Genomic DNA, 20,953 nt, shown 5'->3' with positions numbered 1-20,953 from the left:
TCTGACGGACAGCAGCTGAGTGGGCCACCAAGGGGCCAGGGGCTCCCCCAGGGGCAGTGAGTGGCCCTGCTGGACCTTGGTCTGCCAGCAAGCCACCTCTGAGACTAGGCGGCTGGAAACTGCTTGCCCAGGCCCAGCGCTGTGGCCGGAAGCCCCCGTGGGTCAGGACAGGCGTCCCCATCGAACAGAGCCACAGGCTCTTCCCCCCACCGAGGCGACGGGTAACCTGAGTGAAAAGGCACAGGTGGTAGGTGGGCAGGCGAGGGGCCCTGAGGCCAACAGGCTGCTGACCCTGGAGCATTCTGGCTCGGGGACCCCTGCCCAGGCCGAGGATGATGCTGCCGTGGCCACCACCAGCCACCCCTGCCCCATCCTGGAACTGCCTCCAGCCTGGCCCCTGGGCTGTGGAGAGGATGTGCCAGCCTTCTGCTTCGTCTGCTTCCACAGGGAGGAGGAGGAGAAGCTGCTGGAAGAGGTCCCGCTGCAGAGGTCAGTGCCTGAGGGTGGGCAGAGGGTGGCAGGGCAAGAGCACAGGGCTCAGAGCTGGGGGCCCTGCTTGCGAATCTCCGTCAGTCTGTGGTCCTCTGCTTCCCAGCCGCCGCCACCCCTGGGCCAGACTCTCCACTCTCTCACCTGGTCGTCACCACCGCCTCCTCTGTCTCTCCCATCCTGTCCCACAGCCACCTTCCTCTCCTCTGCCACAGTGGTCATGGCCCGTGTCTCCCCTCCCCGGCTCAGAGCAGAGCTCTCCATGGTCCACAGCTCAAGTGGACACTCGGCTGACCGTTCAAAACCTGTGTGATCGGGTTGACCCCACCCATTTAATCTTGCTCTGCTCCCCTGAGTTCACCCCAGTGAAACTGCCCACGTGTCTCTTCCACCCAGCTGCAGTGCCTCCTCCTCCAGGAAACACTCCAGGAAGCCCCTGCCCCATCTTAAGCTGAGAGCTACCTTTCCTCGTAGCACTGCACCGACACCTCACGGTGTTCCTAGTACTGGATTAGTGGAGATGTCTGTGTTTGTATATGCACACACGTGTATGTGTGTGTGTGAGAAAGAGAGCGCACAAAGGTTTGTGTGGCTGTGATTGGTTATTTGGGAGTATGTGTGATTGGGAGTGTGCGTGTATGTCCGTAGGTATAAGTTAGGTGTGAGTTCTCTGAACCTTTGGTGGGACGGTAGTTGTACACTGTGCCAGGTAGGGGTTCATGCCCTAAGGACCGTGGTCCTTTTTGCCAGCTCTTCCCACCCCCACCTGCAGAGAAATCCAAGCTTTTTGCCAGCTCTTCCCACCCCCACCCGCAGGGAAACCCAAGCTCCGGCCAAGTGCATTACCCAGGCTGTGACCACAGGTTCTGGGAATGGATGGAAAATCTGCTGGGCAGACAAGGGTCACCTCTGCCCCAGCCCAGCCCCCCCACGCCTCCAGCATCATCTGAGTCAGCACTGCCCTGGGTGGGGAGAAGGGCAGGCTCAGGGCCAATCCAGGTGCCCCCTTCCGGCCCTTTGCAGGAGGGTGGTGCGTGGGCTCCTGCAGCCCGGCCCGGTTCCTCTATGAATCCCTGTTGGACCCTGGGTCAGTCATTTCCCCTCTATCATCCTCTAGCTCCTCAACTGTGAAAGGGGGGGATGCTCCCTGCCATCATTCATCAAAGAGTGACCCCAGCCCAATACTCACAGGGTCACAGCCCACCAGGAGGGGCGGACAAACCAACAGATCATTTCGCAGATTGAGGAGTGCCCTGATGGACTGGGGTGCACGGGGCTCAGGGAGTCAGCGGGAAAGACAGCTCCCTGACTGCCCTCAGCCAGGCAACTCTCCCAGGTGGTGGGTGGAGCGGAGGCCAGGGCAGCCCAGGAGGTGGGGCTGGCAACAGCAAAAGTGAGGTGATGTGAAAAAGAAGTTGCGTGGGGATGGCAGACACAGGGCCGGAGCGTCAGCAGGGGCGAGCATGGGCCTTGACCACTGAGCCTGGGCCTTGCAACTGGGTGACATGCAGCAGCCAGGCAAGTCAGGAGACTGAGACCACAGGTGTGGGAGTGCTTCTTGAACTCCAAAGCGACCATGACCTCTCGAGGGAAGCCTCATTTTCTTAAGTAGGAACTCAAAATGCCTGTTGCTTGACTATGACACCAGACAGTAGGACGTCAGAATCATCTGAGTGGGTTATTACAAAATATACACTCCTAGACCCTCACCCTCTCCTCCGTGCTGGGTCATTGTAACCAATCCCCCAAGTGGGCAGCCTCTGGGGAGCCCCCGGAATGAGAAAGGCACTGGCCTTAGGGTCAGGCAGCCGTGAGATCCTGCCCACTCCTTACCCCCCCACTTCCCACCTCTAACTTTGGAAACCACCCCCTTGCAGGGGCTGCCCCCTGCCTCCCACCTGGGGCTGCGGTGGCCTGTGTCTGCAGGAGCTGGTCTCCTTTCCAGCTGGTGGGTATTAGCCCTTTAAGGCCCGGGGAGGGGACACTGCCAGGCTGGGCAGAGACAGTGACCACAGGTGCCAGGTGGTGATGCTAAAAATACTGAATGATGTGGACGCCCGGGCCGCGAGCTCTGGGCAATGCTAGCTGGGGAGGGTGGGAAGAAGACTCTGAAGTGTTTCTTTCCTACGAGAGGAGGGGCAGCGGGCAGTGAGGTCTGGTGCGGTCACCTTGGGGGCTTAGAAAAGCCTGCCTCCCCACTCCAGCTCTCTCAGCCTGTCTCCGGCTCCCGGGAGGCGCTGGGCTTCACGCCCGGAGCCCACCGTCCTGTTGTGCAGCATAGGGAAGGCCAGTCCCGCTGCGGCGGCTGCCCTGTGACCCCGGAGAAGTCATCATCTCTTCTCTCTGGGCCTCTGTGCAATGAAAGAGTTGGATTTTCTCTGACACTCTTAGGGACAAAGAGGCAATAAGCGGTGCTGCCAACCAGTTTGCTCATTTGTGGATTCCACAGACTTTCTCTGAGACTCCTGGGAGCTCGAGGCTGAGGTCACGGAGATGAGCGTGACACAGGCCCTTCCCTGGAAGGGCTCACACCGAGTGAGGCCAAGACAGCCCACTCTGGGGTGATGACACGTTGGGGAGGTGCTGTCCCCGAGGTGTGAGCGGGCTGCTGCGGGGACTGCAGGAGGCTCCCACGGAGAACACATCTGCATCTGATGAAAACCTGTCAGCAAAAGCAGCCCTCACCGTGCTGTGCCCCAGCCGCCTGCTTGCTGTGCTTGGGTATTAATCAGGCGAGACTAGCTGTTATAACAAGTGAGCCTGGAAATCTCGGCAACTAGATACACTCAGGCCTCATGCTCTGCTTTCCAAAGTCTGGAGAGGGCTGAGATACAGGGGACACCCCACAAGACATTCCAGGACACTTTCAGGGACCCAGGCTCCCCCTGCCTGTGACTGGGTTATCACCCAAGGCTCAGAATCCACTGCTGGTTCCCCTGCAACCAGCTAGCAGGTGAAGAAGAAGTAACAGGATCCTACGAAGGGTTTCGTGAGAAGTGCCTGCTTCACTTCTGCCCACACTCGCTGGCAAGAACCGCTAGTTGCAGAGAAATGAGAGCTGTAGCCCAGTTGTGACATGTCATAGGGTGGTTGTCAAAATGAAATATTTGTATAATGAGAGACGTACTGGGTGCCCAGTGCGCTCGTTCACGCATTCCTACATTCATTCCACAGATATCACTGCATACCCCGGGGAGCTGGCACTGGGAACTGGACAGGGAAAATACTGTCCCTGCTCTCATGGGGCTTATCTCAAATGTGGGAGCCAAACAAGACATACGTCAACAAACAAGTAACTATGCCCGTTGATGTTCAAAACCCACCGTTAGGACGTAACCAGAGGGATGTTCAGGGGAATAGGGACGGAAGCAGAATTTTATTTGAGACCTAAGTGTGAGAAGGAGCAGGGCAGAGGCAGGTAGAACATTCCAGGCAAGAGAACATGAGCAAAGCAAACAATGGGACAGTGACAAGGGCAAAGGGAAGTGACCTGGGTGATGGGGAGAGTGACATGTGATGGGAAGAATGACCTGTCATGGGGGCTAACATGGGATGGGAGAGTGACATATGATGGGGATTGTGACCTGTCATGGGGGCTGACATGTGATGGGGAGAGTGACATGTGATGGGAGAGTGACATGTGATCGGGAGAATGACATGTGATGGGGGCCGACATGAAGTGAGGCAGGAAATGACCCAGTCAAGGCCACCTTGTGGGCCATGATCAAGAGAATGGATTTTATTCCAGACGGCAATGAAAGCCTTTGGAAGCAGTAAGTAGGGGAAGTGATATAATCTGACTGACATTTTAATGACCTCAGGAGCAGCTCTGGACAGCAGAGTGGATACAGGAAACTATGCAAAGGTCATGGTGATGACGGAAGGGACCTGGCAACAGCGTGCCTTGGAGCTGGGAGAGTAGATGCCTGCGTATGTTTAGGAGACAGCACTTGCTGATGGGGTAGAGGAAGGAGATGGAGGATGAATTTGGGGTGGGTAAGTGAGTGTGTGGATGATGGGAAGGTCAGCAGAGGGAAAAGATGATGTAAGAATCTGGAGAATTCTGCAGAGGCTATTTTCTTTTTTTTTTTAAAGATTTATTTATTTATACAAGAACTGGGGTACAGGCCAGAGCCATGGGAGGGTGAGAGGATTTACCAGAGACAGAGTAGGGAGCAGAACAGGCAGATGTACTGAAATACACTGCTGAGGGGAGCAGTGGGCGAGGTAGGAGAGGTCTGCCGCACCATGTGGGTATCTCCCTGGCCAGCCGGGAATCAAACCCACTTTACAGAGGCTGCAGACAGCTTCACAGTGCTGTGCTCAACCCACTGCACCACCGGGGAGGGCCCCCTTTCTTATTTTATTGGGGTAACATTGGTTTGCATTGTTGTCTGTGCATTAGAAGTACAGGATCTCCCCCTCAGGTCCTGTTACCACAGCCCACCCACCCCCAAGATCCCTATGGTCCACCAACAGAGTGCAATGGCTATTTTCACCTTGAGAAGCAGGTGAGATGTCCCAGCGATGACTTGATACTGAGTCTGGAGCTCCAAGGGGGAGACTCTTGGAGACTCCGGTGACAGAACTTCAGAGACATCAGCATAAAGATGGCATTATCGCTTCTTGGCCTTTTGGCTAAGATCAAGTGTAAAGATGGCATTGAAAGCGACGCGTGTGCGATGCGAACACCAAGAGGAGAGACTCTCAAAGAGGAGAGACAGAGTGGGTGACTAGCTTAAAAAATGCCCGACAGTCAAGGAGTAGATTCAGCAAACAAGAAGCTAAAAGTACTTGGATAAGAACACCTTGTGAAAGTACAGACAAAAGTAGATTTAAGGAGAGGCTGCTGGTCAAAGATTGTGATGAACCACATATTTAACCTCTCTGTGTCCCATTAACAGGAAGTGAGTGGATTTTCTAAGAGCTGTCTATTGGTCTTTTGTTACTGTCAAGACAGATTACATTGCTTGAAACCAAACTCAGTAGCTTGCAGACTTAGTGTCAGAAATCCAGCTAAGATCAAAGTGTTGATAAAGCTGGTTTAGAAAGCTGTTTCTGGAAGAATTTTCTGGAAGCTCTCGGGAAAACCCATTTCCTGGCCTTTTCCAAGGTGTCCTTTTTCAGAGGGCACCTGCCCCCCTTGGCTCGTGGCCCTGTCCCTGCAGGTTGCATCTTTCTGGCCCAGCTTCTCTACTCACAGCTCTTTCTTAGACCACAGTGGGGGCTGTTCTCTGCTTCCAGTGACTAGATTGGGTTCATCTCCCTAGTTCAAGGTCCACTGGGAAACCTAACAATGTCTGCAAAGCCCCTTTTTGCCACATGAGGTAACATTTTCATAGGTTCTGGGGGCTAGGGCATGGACATTTGGGGGCCATTATCTGTCTACCACAATGAGTCAGCAAGTACTACATTTCAAAAAGCAGACAATAGCAACAAAATTTTGGACTCTGGAAGACAGATGAAGCTGTGGTGGGTTAGCAGGCTGATAATGTTACACCTTAAATGAACCCCAAACGTGGAGGGACAAAAGGCTAGGAACCCCAGCGTTTACCCCCCAAAAATATCCCCAAGGCACTGATGTTAATGAATAAGTATCTCTGGAGATGGAGCCGGTAGATCTAGGGCCAAAGAGCAGGAGAATTGGTGTAAGAAGGGCTTTAATCCTCACATCTTGTCCCCTCGGGATGGCGGGGCAGCTGCCCTACCCCACCCTGACAAAGACTGAAGGCTTAGTCTTCATAGAAGATGAAACGCAGGGTGTCTGAATGGGAGGACACAGCTCAACACATGTGAGTGGGATAGGGTGTCTATACCACAGGGGTTATGTCATTATTGCATCCTGAGTGTGGGAGGGCCTACCCCACCTCCATCACCTGGGGCCTCCTTCCCTGCTCACATCAGCTCCCAGAACAGTGAAATCAGGCCTCTTCAGCTCCGCAGGCTGGTTTCTCCAGACTTTATTCCTTTCAAGCTCTGAATATATTGAAATGGGTATTGTGCTATTGTCGTTTCATTTCCTGCTTGTTTATTTTAGTCTTCTCCCTGCATATTTTGTTTCCTCCAAATTGCTTTTTTTCTGTTTATATTAGTTCTCTCTTTTATCTTAGAGTCCAACTGGCCAAGACAGAATACCTAAACAGGTTAGTACTAGGGATTTTCCAATAAAACAATCTAACCCCTGAGTCAGCCCCACTCCCAGCAGGGAGCTATTTATCAGCTCACTTTTATCAATTGTCTTGTTTCATTCTTTAGTGGAGAGATAATTTACTTACATTAAAAAGCAATGATCCAGGGCCTCCCAGTTTCACGCTGGGTTGCGAAGCTGCCCGCAGCCTCTGCAGCGCTGGTTTGATCCCCGGCTGCTCCCCGGCCACCTGAGGAGGGTCCGCAGACCCCTCCTGCCACCCGCTGCTCCCCTCAGCAGTGTACTTCGGTCCTTCTGCCTGCTCTGCTCCCCGCTCTGGCTCTGGTGAATTCTCTCACCCTCCCGCGCTTCTGACTGTACCCAGTGCATGTATAAACAAAACAAACAAACAAATAAATAAATAAATAAAACATGCCTCTAATAAAAAAAAAAATTTAAGAATACCATTGCAGAAATGGAAAACTCATTAAAAGAGTTAGAACAAGGATCAGCAAACTACTGACTACAGCCAGATGTAGACCATCACTTGTTTTTAAATAAAGTTTTATTGGAACACAGCCACTCCCATTCCTTTATGTGTTGTCTAGGACTGCTTTCATATTGGCCAAGTTGAGTCACTGTGACAGAGACCAGTCTCAAATATTAACCGTTGACCCTTTTCTTTTTATTTTTTCTTAATTAATTTGTTTTTAATTGCGGTAACATTGGTTTATAACACAGCTTATGATTCAGAAGTACAGGGTCACACCTCCTCAGATGTGTGTTACCACACCACACCCACTACCAAGGCACCCTTAATCCTCCACCGTGGTCCATTGGGCCCCCTCCCCCATTTGCTCACCACCCTCCTCCTCTTCCCCCTCTGGTAACCTCAATTTTACAGTCAGATTTCTAGGGTTTGTTTTTGGTTTTAACCATCTGGCCTGCGATAGAAAAAAAAAATTGCTGAGCTCTGGGTTGGAAGATAAAGTTGAAGGCATTTTCTCAAAAGTAGAGCAAAAGATAAAGATACATATGTCATTTTGGACCTGCCCATAAACAGATGCTAAGATGAAGTTAAGAAGAAGTCTGAGGGTGGAGGGAGCTAATACCTGTGGAAAATAGAGGAAGCTGGGAAAGCCAATGTAGACCTGATACCTGTGAAAGGCAGGAGAGAAGGAAACAAATCTGGGCAGAGAGAGCCTGACTTTGATGCAGATCAAGCTAAGTCTTGGCCAACCCAGTGGGCAGCCCCAGAGGAAAGGCTATCTGTTAGAGGAGCCCAAGTGGGCAGAAAGGGCCAGGTCCTAGTATCCCTATTGTGTGTTTTCCATAGTAGCTGCACCAGTTTGCATTCCCATCAACAGTATTTAGGGATTCCCTTTTCTCCACATCATCCCCAATACTTGCTTCTCATGGACAGGTTATTTCCTGAAGGGAGAACCCAGCAGGGCTGCCCTGTGGATGCCCTATGTGGAAAATTGGAAAGAAAGCATTAGAAAATTAGAACCAGTGCAGGTATGTAATGTCTGAACAAAGGAGTTCCAGAGAAAGAACAGAGAAAACAAAGGAGAGGGGTAGTTAATGAAATATATCAAATATTTCTTAGAACAGAACGATCTGAGTTGCCAGACTGAAAGGGCCACTGATGTAGGATAAAAATAGACTCGCACGAAGGCCAGTCACCATTAAATTTCAGAACACAGGGACAAGAAGAAAATTACATGAGATTCTGCAAAAATCAAGGCTCATAATGGGGCCTCCCTGGTGGTACAGGTGTTAAAGTCTCAGTGCTATCAAGCTATCACCAGCCACTGCAGCATGGAGGCCAGGGAGCTAACCCACAAGGTGCAGCAGACCTCTCCTGTCTTGCTCGCTGCTCCCCTCAGTCAGTGTATTTCAGTAGATCCACTTGTTCTGGTCCCCACTCTGCTCTCTGGTGAATCCTCTCATCCCCCACACCTCTGGCCTACACCCCAGTTCTTGTATGTAAGTAGACAAAAAAATAAATCTTTAAAAAAAAAAATCAAGTCTCATAATGGTATCCAACTTCTCAAGAGCAATCCTGGAAACCAGAAGACAGGGAACTGCTTTTGAAAGTATAAAAACAAATTATTTTCAGTTAAGAATTCTCTACCTAATTAAATCATTAATAAAATGAGAGTAGAAAAAAATATATTTTCACATTTACAGAGGCTCAGAAAGTTTACCTCCCACATATCCTTTCTTGAGAAAGCAACTGGAGGATGTGTTCCACTAAAATAGGGGATTAAACCAAGAAAGATCCAGCCAGGAGGGAAGCCAACACAAGAGAGAAATGAAGAGCATCTTCCAGATAGCAGTGAGGGGAGATCCCAGAGCAGCATCTCTGGGCAGCAGACCTGGAGGGCAGGCAGTTCATGTAGAAATAAATCAGAAGGGGTTCTAGATAAGACTTCTTCAAGGAGGTGAAATCAATAGGTATTGAATTTTTGAGAGATCACAGCTCTTGAGAGAGATTGTGGGTTGGATTAGATATAAACAAACCCTCCCTCACCTGAAAAAAAAAAAAAAACTTATTAAGCCCAGGAAAACAAAATTTTTATGCAGAAGACACTGTTAAGAAATGAGACAAGCCATAGAATGGTAAAAAAAAAATTGCAAAATACATCTGATCTGAAAAAAACTCCTTATCTGATAAAGGACTGTTATCCAAAGTATACAAAAAATCTCTTAAAATTCAACAATAAGAAAATTAAAAACCCAATTAAAAAATGGGCAAAAGATCTGAACAGACACCTCACTGAAGATGATACACAGATGGCAAATGAGCATATAGCAGATGCTTAATATCGTGTCATTAGGAAATAGCAAATATAAGCAATGATGAGATTCCACTACATACTTATTGAATGACTAAAATCCAAAACTGTGACAACACCAAATGTTGGTGAGGATGTGGGGTAACGGGCACTCTCATTCATTGCTGGTAGGGATGTCACAGTTGCTCTGAAAGACAGATAGGCAGTTTGTCACAAAGCTAAACATACTCTTACCATAAGAACCAAGAATAGCTTTCCTTGCTATTTACCCAAGCAAGTTGGAAACTTTTATCCATACAAAAACCTTTATGTGAACGTTTGCAACAGTTTTATTCATAATTACTCCAGACTTGGAAGCATCTAAATTGTCTCAATAGGAGAATGGATAAGCATTCACTTATGTGGCATATCCATACAATGCATTATTATTTGGTGATTTTTTTTTAAAAGATTTATTTATTTATTTATTTATACAAGCACTGGGTACAGTCAGAAGCGCGGGAGGGTGAGAGAATTCACCAGAGCCAGAGCGGGGAGCAGAGCAGGCAGAAGAACCGAAGTACACTGCTGAGGGGAGCAGCTGGTGGCAGGAGAGGTCTGCGCGCCTTGCGGGACCCTCCTCCAGTGGCCGGGGAGCAGACGGGGAGCAGCCGGGGATCGAACCGGCACTGCAGAGGCTGCGGGCAGCTTCGCAAACCAGCGCTCAACTGCTGCGCCACCGGGGAGGCCCTCAGTGATTTTTTTTTTTTAAATGAGCTATCAAGCCACAGAAAGATTTAGAGGAAACTTAAGTGAATATTACTAAGTAAAAGAAGCCAATCTGTGAAAATCACAGAACATACGATTCCCAGTATACGACATTCTGAAAAAGCCAAAGCTGTGGAGACAGTAAACAGATCAGTGGGAAGGAGGGAGAGGGAGCACAGAGGGTTTTCTAGACGGTAAATCTACGCTGTACAACCCCGTTGTGGGGTCCATGACACTGTGTGTTTCGTCCAAATCCAAATACCACAGGGCGAGCCCTGATGTAAACTACGACTTTACTTGCCAATAGCGCGTCACTATCGGTTCATCGGCGGCGAGGCGCGCACCACACTCCTGCAGGCTGCTAATAGGAGGGGGAGCGATGTGGGAGCTCGCTGTACTTTCTGCTCAATTATCCTATAAACCTAAAACTGCTTGAGAAAGTCGTCTATTATGAAAAAGGAAAAGAAATCACAGTAAACAGTATTCTCCCACACAAAACAGTAAATCACATTACCACATGTGCACACACCGCCAGTCCTGGCCCTGTAGTGACACAGCTGCATTGGGAGACAGGAAGGAGGTGGGAAGTCCGATCCTCAGGCCTCATCGTCCAGGTGGGGAGTTGATGGGTAATACCTAAAACAGGAGAAGAAGCCATGTAAACACGCTATGTGGGGAAAAGTGGGGGAAATGACTAATAACCAGCTATAAAAGGGTGGGAGTGGCTGTGCTGGAGAGTGGGAGTAGGGGGCTGCCCGTGCTTGATTCTCCATGATGGTCACGTTTTAACTACAATGAAAATTACAACCATATCTACAAAGGGAAAGTGGCGAGACCTAAGGTGGCAGAGCAGACAGCAGCACCTCCATCAGGGACCTCGCTGTGGGCGGAGGGGGGCATCCAAGTGGAGGACACCCAGCACCTGTGGGAATGATACTGGAAAGAGCGGTGGTGATGGAGTGGGGGAGGGGTCGTGTAGGAACAGGTTTGCTCACAAATGAACAGGATGGACTGGCCTCGGATGAGGACTTAGGCCCCTGAGGCGGCTGGGAAGAGCGAGGAGGGAGGCGCTAGCTGGTTTGAGCTGGCAGAGCCTGATGCAGATGATCCACCTGTTTAATCAGTGAAGTGGGCGCCATGGAGGTGAAATCAGTAGAGAAGAGAGTCACAGCGACTTTGCCGCTCACAGTGGGATGCTGCAAGAAAGGGTGCCCCCAGGGGCTGGCCGGGCCCTCAGAATCTCGGGCCTCACCAAGATCCCCAGGAGACTCCCAGGCAAATTACAGTTCCAGAGGCACTGCTCAGAGACAGCGGGGTGAGGGGAAACGGCTGGCAGGCCTAGTGGGGTTGCGGGGTGGCAGTGAGAGTCCCATTCCAGGTCCTGAGGTGCAGGGGAGAGGCAGGCTGGAGCCCTCAGGGCAGTGCAGACTGGCTCCTGCAGGCATTGCATGCGCCAGTGCAGACTGGCGGCAGGCATTGCATGCGCTGCTCTCATCCAGAGGTGGGCCCTGGAGTGGTTTCAGGGAGCAGCTGAGATGAGGTGTGTGGAGAGACCGGGCAGCCAGTAGTGGCTGGAGGGGGCTCGGCTCCTGGAGCCATTATTTTTTGGTACCAGAGCAAGTGATGAAGACCGGGGGATGGAGGGGTGGGGGGTAAACAAAGGGGGAGAAAAGTAAAGCCTCAGTGGGGGTGAGGTGTGGGGTGTGAGCCTGGGGGTACTGACCAAATGGGTGGAGAGGGTTAAAGGTAACAGAGGATGTTAGGGAACTGAGGGGTGTGGGGCAGGCTGTCTGTCCTTATGCCCCTCCCTATGACATTTGTACCCAGCAAACTCAGGGGAGACTGAGGTCTTTGCTCTGGGATGGGGCACAGCCATGGGGATTTTTGAAAGCTTCTTGGTAGGTTATAAGGTGCAGGAGAGGGGCCTGGTGGTGCAAGGGGTTAAGCACAGCACTATGAGGCTATCTGCAACCTCAGCTGCACGAGTTCGATCCCCTGCCACGGAGATGACCCACAGGTGGAGCAGACCGCTCCTGTCTCACCCACTGCTCCCCTCAGCAGTGTATTTCGTCAGTCTGCCTGTTCTGCTCCCCACTCTGTCTCTGGTGAGTCCTCTCACCCCCCACGCCTCTGTCCTGTACCCCAGCTCTTGTATGCATCAATAAATATATCTTTAAAAAAAAAAAAAAGGTGCAGGAGAGCTTGAGAACTACAGGTGTAGACAAAGAACCCTAGAGGGGAAGAGACAAGGGTACTGGGGCGGACACAGCAGACCTGAGGAGGGAAGGGGCCTTGACAGGACCCCCTGCCCACAGGACCAGCTGTTGGCGGGAGGATGATGACGTCATAGTCTTCCCCCAGAGCTAGAGAGTAAACACGTGCTCGTGTTTACATCTCTGGGGCGGGGGAGGGAGACCAGGAGGGCGGGAGGAGAGAAAGACCCGAAGACCCAGCCCTGCCCGGCGCGCGGCAGCCGCTCCGCCCTGCACCGCGGCGGGCCTGCCACTAGAGGGCGCGCCGCGCCCACACTTCGGAGCGCGGCCCGGCCGGCGGCCGCTGGTGCGGCTTCGGGCCCTTTCTGACACCTCTGTTCACGGTTGAGATTTTGCACCCGCACACCTCTGAGTTCACTCCCGGCCCCACGGCTTCCGGTCCATGTGACCTCGGCCGGGTTTACCCAATAGCGCTGCGGCCCGGCTTCCTCTGAGGTGAAGTGGGCCGAGCACAAGTTTGGAGGGTGAAGGAGGTCACCGGGGAGATGCTCAGCTCCGCCACCCCCACCCCACCCCCGACCCCCACCCCGTCATCCGCCCTACCCAAGTCCCCCCCCCAGGCTAGCCCGGCCTGCTGGTGGGGGAGGTTTTGCCACCTTTCGGCTTCAAGGCAAGAATCAGAGGTGGCTTCTGGGGACGGGGACAGCCAGGATGTGGTGGGGGTGCTCTCTAGGGCAAGGACAGGGGGGGCCCTGCCACCCCCACCCATGCTCAGTGTTGCTGGTCCTCTCTTCTTGGGGCCGACCTCGGTGGCTCATCCCTGGCCACGTCCCACCTTCTGGCCCTGGATCCTCTCCCCTCCCCCGCTCCCTGGGTGGTTCCTGACCTGGCCACCCCCGAGCAGTGTCTACCTGGCACCCAAGGGACACAGAGGTGGCTCTCCTGCCCAGCCATCTCCTGACCACCCCTCCCCCGGCTCCTGCCCAGGCCAGCCAAGGACTGACCTGGGCCACCCTTGGGTGTCCGTGTCCCCAGACTGGCAGAGACCCTGGGTGTTGGGGACAGGCCTGCAGAAATAGCCCCTGGCCCCGCAGAAGGTTGTAGCCTGCCCTGGCTTTTTTAAGATGATGTTTTTAAGCACTTGTGTGCAATATACAGAAACAACACAAAGGGACAGACCAAAACAAACTCTAGAAATCTGACGGGAGAACTGAAGCCTCTAAGGGGGAGGGGAGAACAGGGGCGGTGGGGCCGTGACCTCTGATAAGGACTGTGGGGACGTTGGCGGAGGGTGTGGTGGGAAGCAGCGGGATCCTGTACCTCTGAATCATATCCAGTGTTATAAACTGATGTTACCTCAATGAAAAATAAACCAAAAAATGAAATGATTTGCCAGTATTTTTAAAATCAGGGCATTATACCCTAAGATCAAGACTTCTAACTTCTCTTGAAAAATTGGAAGTTCTGAGAACCTGAACCCATTTCCCACCTGACAACAGTGGCCACTTGGCTAGCAGGCCAGCAGGGGAGGGGGGTGGTTGCCATTCGGAGGGGCCAGGGCTCTCTGGCCCTGCCCAGGCCAGTCACAGTCCCTCCCTGTCCCGCGAGCATCTCAGGCTGGACCCCTGGGAGAGCTGTGTTCAAGAGGGGTTATGTCAGCATGTCCCCACTGCAGCTGCTGGCCCCAGACAGGCAGACTTGCAGAGACAAAGGGGTGAGGACCCCCAGAAACAAGAGCAGACCCTTTGGGGCAAAGGGCCAGCAAGCTGCTACCTGTCCTCGGCTGTTCATAGAACTTCATTGTCCAGGGGCCCAGGGCAAAGTACACACACACACACACACACACACACACACACGCGCGCGCTGTCCTGTTGTCCAGTCTTTGTGCCACTTCTCACGGCCTATACTGCAACCACCCTCGTCCAGCTTACCCTCTCCTCTCACCTGGCTGGGTGCAGGGCCTCCTGGCGTACACTCTTGCCCCCCACAGGCTGCCTTCCCCACAGCCACCAGAGGGAGCCTGTTAAAGCCCGTGACACCCCTCATCCCTGGTCTGCCCAAAACCTTCCCGTGACTCCCACCCACCTCACCCGCCGTCAAGCCCTGTCTGCACTGCCTCTGGGCTCATTGCTCCTCAGCACCCCAAGCACACTCTGGTGCCTCAGGGCCTTTGCACTGGCTGTTCCCTCTGCTTGGCCCACTGCACCAGCCTCTCTTATCTCCCTCTCTCACCTACTTCAAGTTTCTGCTCAAATGTAACCTTCAGTGTGAGGGCTTCCTTGTATGCCTACACCCCTGTCCAATCCCTTGAGCCTAATCATTCCTTGTGTGCCACATTTGCTGTCTTCTCCCCTCATTTGGAAGGATGAGGGCAGGGATATGTTTCTCCTTTGCTCAGTGCAGTGGATGAATAAAGAGTAATTATGTAAAATGAGGGCCGTCACAGCATGGAGCAGGCAGTGTGGTTGTGAAGGCACCGTCAGATGGTGTGCGTCACGCAGAGCTGGCATTGTGGGGGCCCCATGTCTGACCCCAAGCTTGGGGTTTAAGGCTCTATGGGTAGCACCTTGCAACTCTTAACTTCATCTTTGGGTTGGTGAGCAGAGTCTGACAGGACAACGGCGAAGGCACGGCAAGGAGCATCCCGTACCCACCCCTCCCTGGGGCCTCCTCTGCCTGGGATCTCAGCCACCCACTCCTGCCCCACACAGTCCCACAGCTGTCCTCTGTCCAGCAGGATCAGGACCAATTAGGTCACCCAGGGTGTCCTGAGTGTGCGAGGATTCGCTGTCAGGTGTAGCGGGGAGGCCCTGGACACTTTCGAGGGCCTGTTCTGACTCGCAAGCATCCCTGTGTCTAAGGGAACACGACATTGAGCAGCAAATGCGGGTCACGGACATGCTGGGAACACACTAAACAGGGAGGAAAAGCTTTTTCTACCTCCTAACAAGTGGGCCTTGTTCTGCAGCAGGTAGTCAGGCCTCACAAAGGCCAAGTGCTGCACCCCCGCCCACTGGTGCTGTTCTCCAGGGCTCCAGTGGCAGAGAGAAGCAAGACCCAACAAGAGGGTCCCGGACCAGTGCCGGGACAGGAGAAGTTTCCCTTCCCCCCCACACTCCCCCAGGTCCGCCTCCAGGTCTGTCCTCTGGGCTGCAGGCTGAGCTCCAGCCACAGCAGTGATCTGGCAACTGTGGGTGGGCCTGGATGAGCTTTGCAAACTTAAATGGTGATGAGGGGGAGTGGGGACGGTGGTCGTGGTTCCCAGCCTACCGCAAGGATCCCTGGGTCAGGGCTCAATTTCTGCCCCAACCCCCTAAATTTTCAAGGGGTTGCAGCTTTAGCCCTCCCCACACCCCGACCCCCCCCCCCAAGGATAAGTGCCAGGAGGCAAGGTCTCCCGGCACCTCAGGCCCAGGTGTCACTAGCACACACAGCCCTGATGAGGGCATCAGGCCCTAAGGGTGACTTCAGACCAGTCCCTGAGACCCTGATGGTCACTGTATGTCTTGCTTGTGGCCTCAGAGGCCTCAGACTGCAGTGGGAGGGTGGGGGGGTGGAGCATAGACTTTGGTGACACTAGGAGGCATCAAGCATCTCATCCCCCTCCCTCCATCCTGCCCAAGCCCCTATTCATCCCCAGCCATTAGAATTTGAGCCATTCTCCAGGATCCACTTAATTAGCCAAGCTCATTAACTCCCACAGGCTTCTCCTCCCCACCTAATTAACTGACTTAATTAGGGCTTGCAGGCCTGGCTCCACCCAGCCCCCACCCGCTCCTACCCCTGCCCACCTCCTCCAGGTTCCGGGCTCAGCCAAGCCTCCCCCAGCAGGCGAATGGGATCAGGCTGTGGCCTCAGCCCCTCCTGCTCCCAAGCCTGCACCCCGTTTTCCCTCTCTAGGACAGTGCCTCTCCATGGCAGCAGCCCACAGGCAGGAACAAAAGTCAGGAGGAGGCAGATGAAGTAGGATAAGAGTCAGTGGGGAAGAGGAAGTGAGGCTGGAACGCAGGGTGGTTAGGGGCCTGAACTCCGGAGCCTACCTGGGTTAGAATCCCCCAGTCCCACCTGGCGTGTGATCGTCAGCAAACTCCTCACCTCCTGTGTCTCAGATACAGGATGACAGTGTCCCGTTGTAGGATTGCTGTGAGGGTTAAATGAGTTAGTATTGTGAATGCTTACAACCCAGCCGGACACAAACCTGTGCTTGGCAGCCAGGTGGTGAACAGAGCCCCCTCCCTGTGAGGGTGAGGTGCCAGAGGAGGGAGGGGGAGCCTGGGCTCAGTTCTAGGGCCAAGGAGACTGCAGGCAGGTTTTGGGGTCCCAGAAACAGACTGGGTCAGGAAACCAATAAGGAAGGCCAACCATCGGCTTGGGAGAGGTTAAAGGGGGTCGTGTCAAGGAGGAAGGACACATGTCCATTCCTTTTCCAGGCAGCAAAGAGGCTGGCCTTTTAGTTCAGGACCCACACACACACATTCTATGCCTCAGTTTCCCCTCCTTGAAGGCCGAGCCCTGACCTCAGGGGGAGACCCATTTATTAGATGCTTAATAAATGTCTAGGGACTCACCTAGATGAGTGTGACATGAAAACCCTGAAGGGGGGAGGTGCTCAGCTGCCCTTCACCTCCTCTGGGACCAAGCAAAGAAAGTAGGCTGAGCCGCAGCAGGCCGGGGCAGGCCAGAGGCAGGGCCTCCGGAGCTGAGGAGCCCAGATCCCCCAGGTGGGGGCGGGGGGGAAGTGGTGTGTGTGTGTGTGTGTGTGTGTGTGTGTGGCCGTCTGGGCTCCAGGGCAGAGATGACCAGTCAGTGGGGAAGGTGAGGAGAGCCTTCGGCTTACATTTATTGGTGCGACTAGTGTGATGTCTCCCCCCACTAGGCTGGCAGCTCCTGAAGGCCTGGGACTAGCTGGTCACCCGCCCTTTACTCCTAGTGCCTCACAGTCAGTGCCCATTAACAAGTGTGGATCGATGGACGGAGGGGTGTATGGATGGGTCGGTGGGTGGGTGCCTTGGCAGGGAACCAAGAGGTTCCTGAAGCCTAGAGGGAGAGACCCCACATGGCAGCCCTGCCACTCTGACGAATCCTCCCAGCAATTCACATGACTGCAAAACAACCACATTTGGGACAAAAGGTGAATTCCAAGGATTGGAAACTTCAGTTTCTGAACAGGCAGAAGTCCTTCTGAGAGTCCCCTTTCATAGCCTGGGTGCTGAGGAAACAGGACTGATGATGTGGTCAGAGAGGAGAATCTTTCACTGTTATTTTAAACACTTACTCTATGCACATTCACATATAGTATAAAGAGCCGAAGGCTGTAAGTGACAAAGACCCAGTTCAACTGACTTAAACCTGTTACTGAGCAGCCCCGATAAACAGGTTGCCTGGCTGTGGGTCCTCACCCGCGCGCTTACAAGGGACTTATGAATACTCCACTACAGGCACACACAAAAGGGTTAACAAAAGGTTTATTTACAAGGGAAAAGGAAATAAGGAAAATGTACAACTCAGGGAGAAAATAGGGAAATAAAGTCTTAAATGCGCCCTACCCGATCCGCCGACCTGGAAACCCAAGGGCACTCTCCGAGCTGGCCAAGCTCTGCGAGCTGGCGGAGAGCCAAAAAAAGGGGAAAACCCCCCCCCCCAAAGCCCATGTGTCTGGTTTTATACCAAACCTGGCTGCTTAACCCCACCCTCAGGTCCCAGCCACCTTCCCTTTGGTGGTGATGGGATTTGGAGTTCCCAGTGTCCTGATGGCTTTGGCCTGGGGTGGGGGTGGCGTCCACAAAGCCTGTATGGAATTAGCTTTAGGACAGCCTTTTTCCCCTAACAATTCCCCCCTTTCACTTTTTGCCACCATTTCCATGATGATGAAGATGGAATATATGGATGTTGGGATGCAGTCTCAGATGAACATTTTACCGGGTTCCAGTGTGAAAGAAAACCAGTCCCTCCAGGTATTGTCCAATGTGGAAAGCAAAAGGACTTTGTCAGGTTACATACCCAAAATGTCTGGAATCTTCAGCTAAGGCTAAATCCAGGGATTCAGATTATGGCACCTCAACTCAGAGTCTCTCGTCTCTTGGCTCTGCTATCGGCCACCTTGGTTCATCCTCTGGGAGGGTCGCCCTGGCGGTAGCGGCTCCAGGCTTACATCCCAGCATCTTTGAGTGCAATGGAAAGAACTTTCTCCGAGTAGTCTGGCTTATAGCACGGACAGGGGACGGTCTACATTGGTTGGGGGCTGGGTCACAAGCCCACCCCTAGAGCCAAACAGGTGAGCCCCTTCACCAGAACCCCCAGTGAGCAGGGGAAAGTATGTCCAGGAATGTGGGTCCCCAAAGGAAAAGTGGGGGCTCTGTTGCTGAATGAAGGGGTGCCAGTTAAAAGGGTTCTTCCAGTTCGCATATGTGGGCATCACACCAGACCCCAGGCCTAGTTTTACATGCCAGTCATTTGTGCCAGCTCTAAGTAGAGACAGTGCCAGGTCCCCACCCATGTCTCCTGGGCCCCTTCCCAGTTTCTACTCACCAGCATCCTCTCTCTTCCTGAGGGCCCCCCACATCCGCCACACTGCCCGCCCACCGCCATGCAGCTCTCGCAATCACTGGCCTTCCACCCCAACTTCTCTGCCCCTGGGTGGGAGATCTCAGAGACACATGTTCCACGGCCTCTGAGAGCGCCCCAGTGGGGTTCACCTTGCTCACCCACAGTGGTAACTTGCTTGGTAACACCCACCCACGCCTGACCCCCACCCTTGTCAGCACCGTCCCCACTCACTTCTCTGCTCACCTATCCGGGATCACCTACCAAACAACCTACTTGCTCTTGACTCCCTGTCTCAGGGTCTGTATCTGGGAAACCCAAACTAGGCCATCACCAGAGTCGGGCCCCAGGGTGTGTGTGCCTCAGGGTGTGTGCGCCTTGCACCTGTTTCTCTGCACCACCTCCATTCCCAGCCTGAGGAAGGATCTGGGGCTGAGCCCACTCCCAGTAGCCTTGCTTCTGTTGGGAGGATTCCAGAGGCTGCTTTCTGCTCCCCTGCGGTGCAGTGAACCTGGCGGGCAGGACAAAGGCTTCCCACAACTTTCCCCCCCATCCAGCCCCAGGAAGCCCAGGCATTCAGAACCCCCACCCCCCAGCAGTCAGGGCAGGTGACAGGTTGCAGGGAGCCATTACCCATTCCTTCACTTCTCAGAGAATGAGAATTGAGGTCCTTTTAGAAAGCAGAAAATCACACAGTGAAGAAAGTGATTTTTCTCCTGTTTTCCAAGATTCTATTTAAAAACACTTCTACTGGGTGATTTTAATTATTTTGAGAAAAGTGAAAGAAAAGACTGAGAAGTATAAACCTGTGCATATACAGCTAGGATCGATGTTAGCACTTCATCATATTTTTGTCAGATGTTTTTAATAAAAAAAGAACAAACATGATAGATAAAGATGGATTCCCATCATCTGCCCCCGCCCCAGTCCCAGTTCCTGGATTCCAACCCCAGGAGAACTGCGCTCACTCTCCTGATCTACAGACACTCTTCTCATTTAAGCTGGCATGCGTTCAGCGGCAAGGAGCGGAACTCCCTTCAAAGCAGCTCCAAGTGCAACTCAGCAGCGGGCTCTGTCACAAAGAAGCAGGCTCTTCCCCTCTCGCCCTGCCACCACACTGCACTCCCCCGCATCAGTGCTCTCCTGCTGGCCAGCGAGTTGCAGGTTGACTAAGGTTGGCGAGGAGCTCACAGGACTCCAGAAAGGCGTTGAGAGGTTCAAAAATCCATTGTCCAGGTGCTGGACCTCCTGGCTGCCCGGCCGTCTTCTCTCTGATCCATCCTGGGTTCCGGTGGAGCTGTTTTTCTTATGCGTGAACTTGGCCTCTGTCTCTTAGGGGTCCTCAATGCCCCTACTTAGGCTTCGAGCAGCTTCTGTACCTTTGCCCAAAATGTCATTACCTTTGGCATCCTAAGCCTGATCACGCTGACGAGCTGGTTACCAGCTGCAATGCCCTGGCAAGGTGGTGGCCAGTGCAAACCAACACATCAGAAATGCCTTCTCTCTGTCACGACTGGGGACCCGAGCCACCAGGAGCATCACAGAACATTAAACATCCTGGGGCTAGCCTCATTGTCCCCAGCGGGGTGGGGGGGGCTGTCAATACTGCCGACAGCGTCTTGACAAATCAGTTTCATAATAGCTGACAGAGTTACTCAAACAAACGTTTGCGATGTGTGATTCTAGAGGACAGAGGAAGACTCAATGACAATTCTTCCCCATTCCCCCAACAGTGGCGGAAACTTCTGACACATCAGTAAATATCAAATGGCAGCATTTGATATTTGGGTTGGTGCAGAATAATCGAAGTCCTGGGCTTCCTGGCCTCACATGTTTCCTTCTGCAGGGAGGAGCAAGTGACTGCCCCAGGCCTGAGGGTCTCTGCCCCCGGCAGAGAAATCTAAATGGAAATCTCTGTTTTCTGGTGTTTCTTCTATGTCACTATGGAAATCATGGCTGAGTTTTATCTTTGTGTTCTGCTGTCCACATCACACCCATCACGACCTTCTCTGGAAAGGCAGCATTGCTGTGAA

The 20,953-nt window shown here is 53.0% G+C and overlaps 1 protein-coding gene across 1 annotated transcript in view; it reads left to right on the top strand.

The window, feature by feature from the left end:
- Positions 1-442: 442 nt before the first annotated feature.
- SBK1 (SH3 domain binding kinase 1) overlaps positions 443-20,953 on the top strand; it is a 44,779-nt gene continuing 24,268 nt past the window's right edge. Inside the window, exon 1 of the mRNA XM_037507380.1 lies at positions 443-489. The gene's annotated coding sequence lies outside the window, so the exon portion shown is untranslated. The remainder of the gene's footprint in view (positions 490-20,953) is intronic.

The sequence above is a fragment of the Talpa occidentalis genome, unplaced genomic scaffold (genome assembly GCF_014898055.3).
Source record: "Talpa occidentalis isolate TD23 unplaced genomic scaffold, MPIMG_talOcc4v2.1 talOcc4.12, whole genome shotgun sequence".
NCBI lineage: Eukaryota > Metazoa > Chordata > Mammalia > Eulipotyphla > Talpidae > Talpa > Talpa occidentalis.
This window is presented reverse-complemented; position numbering and strand designations above follow the sequence as displayed.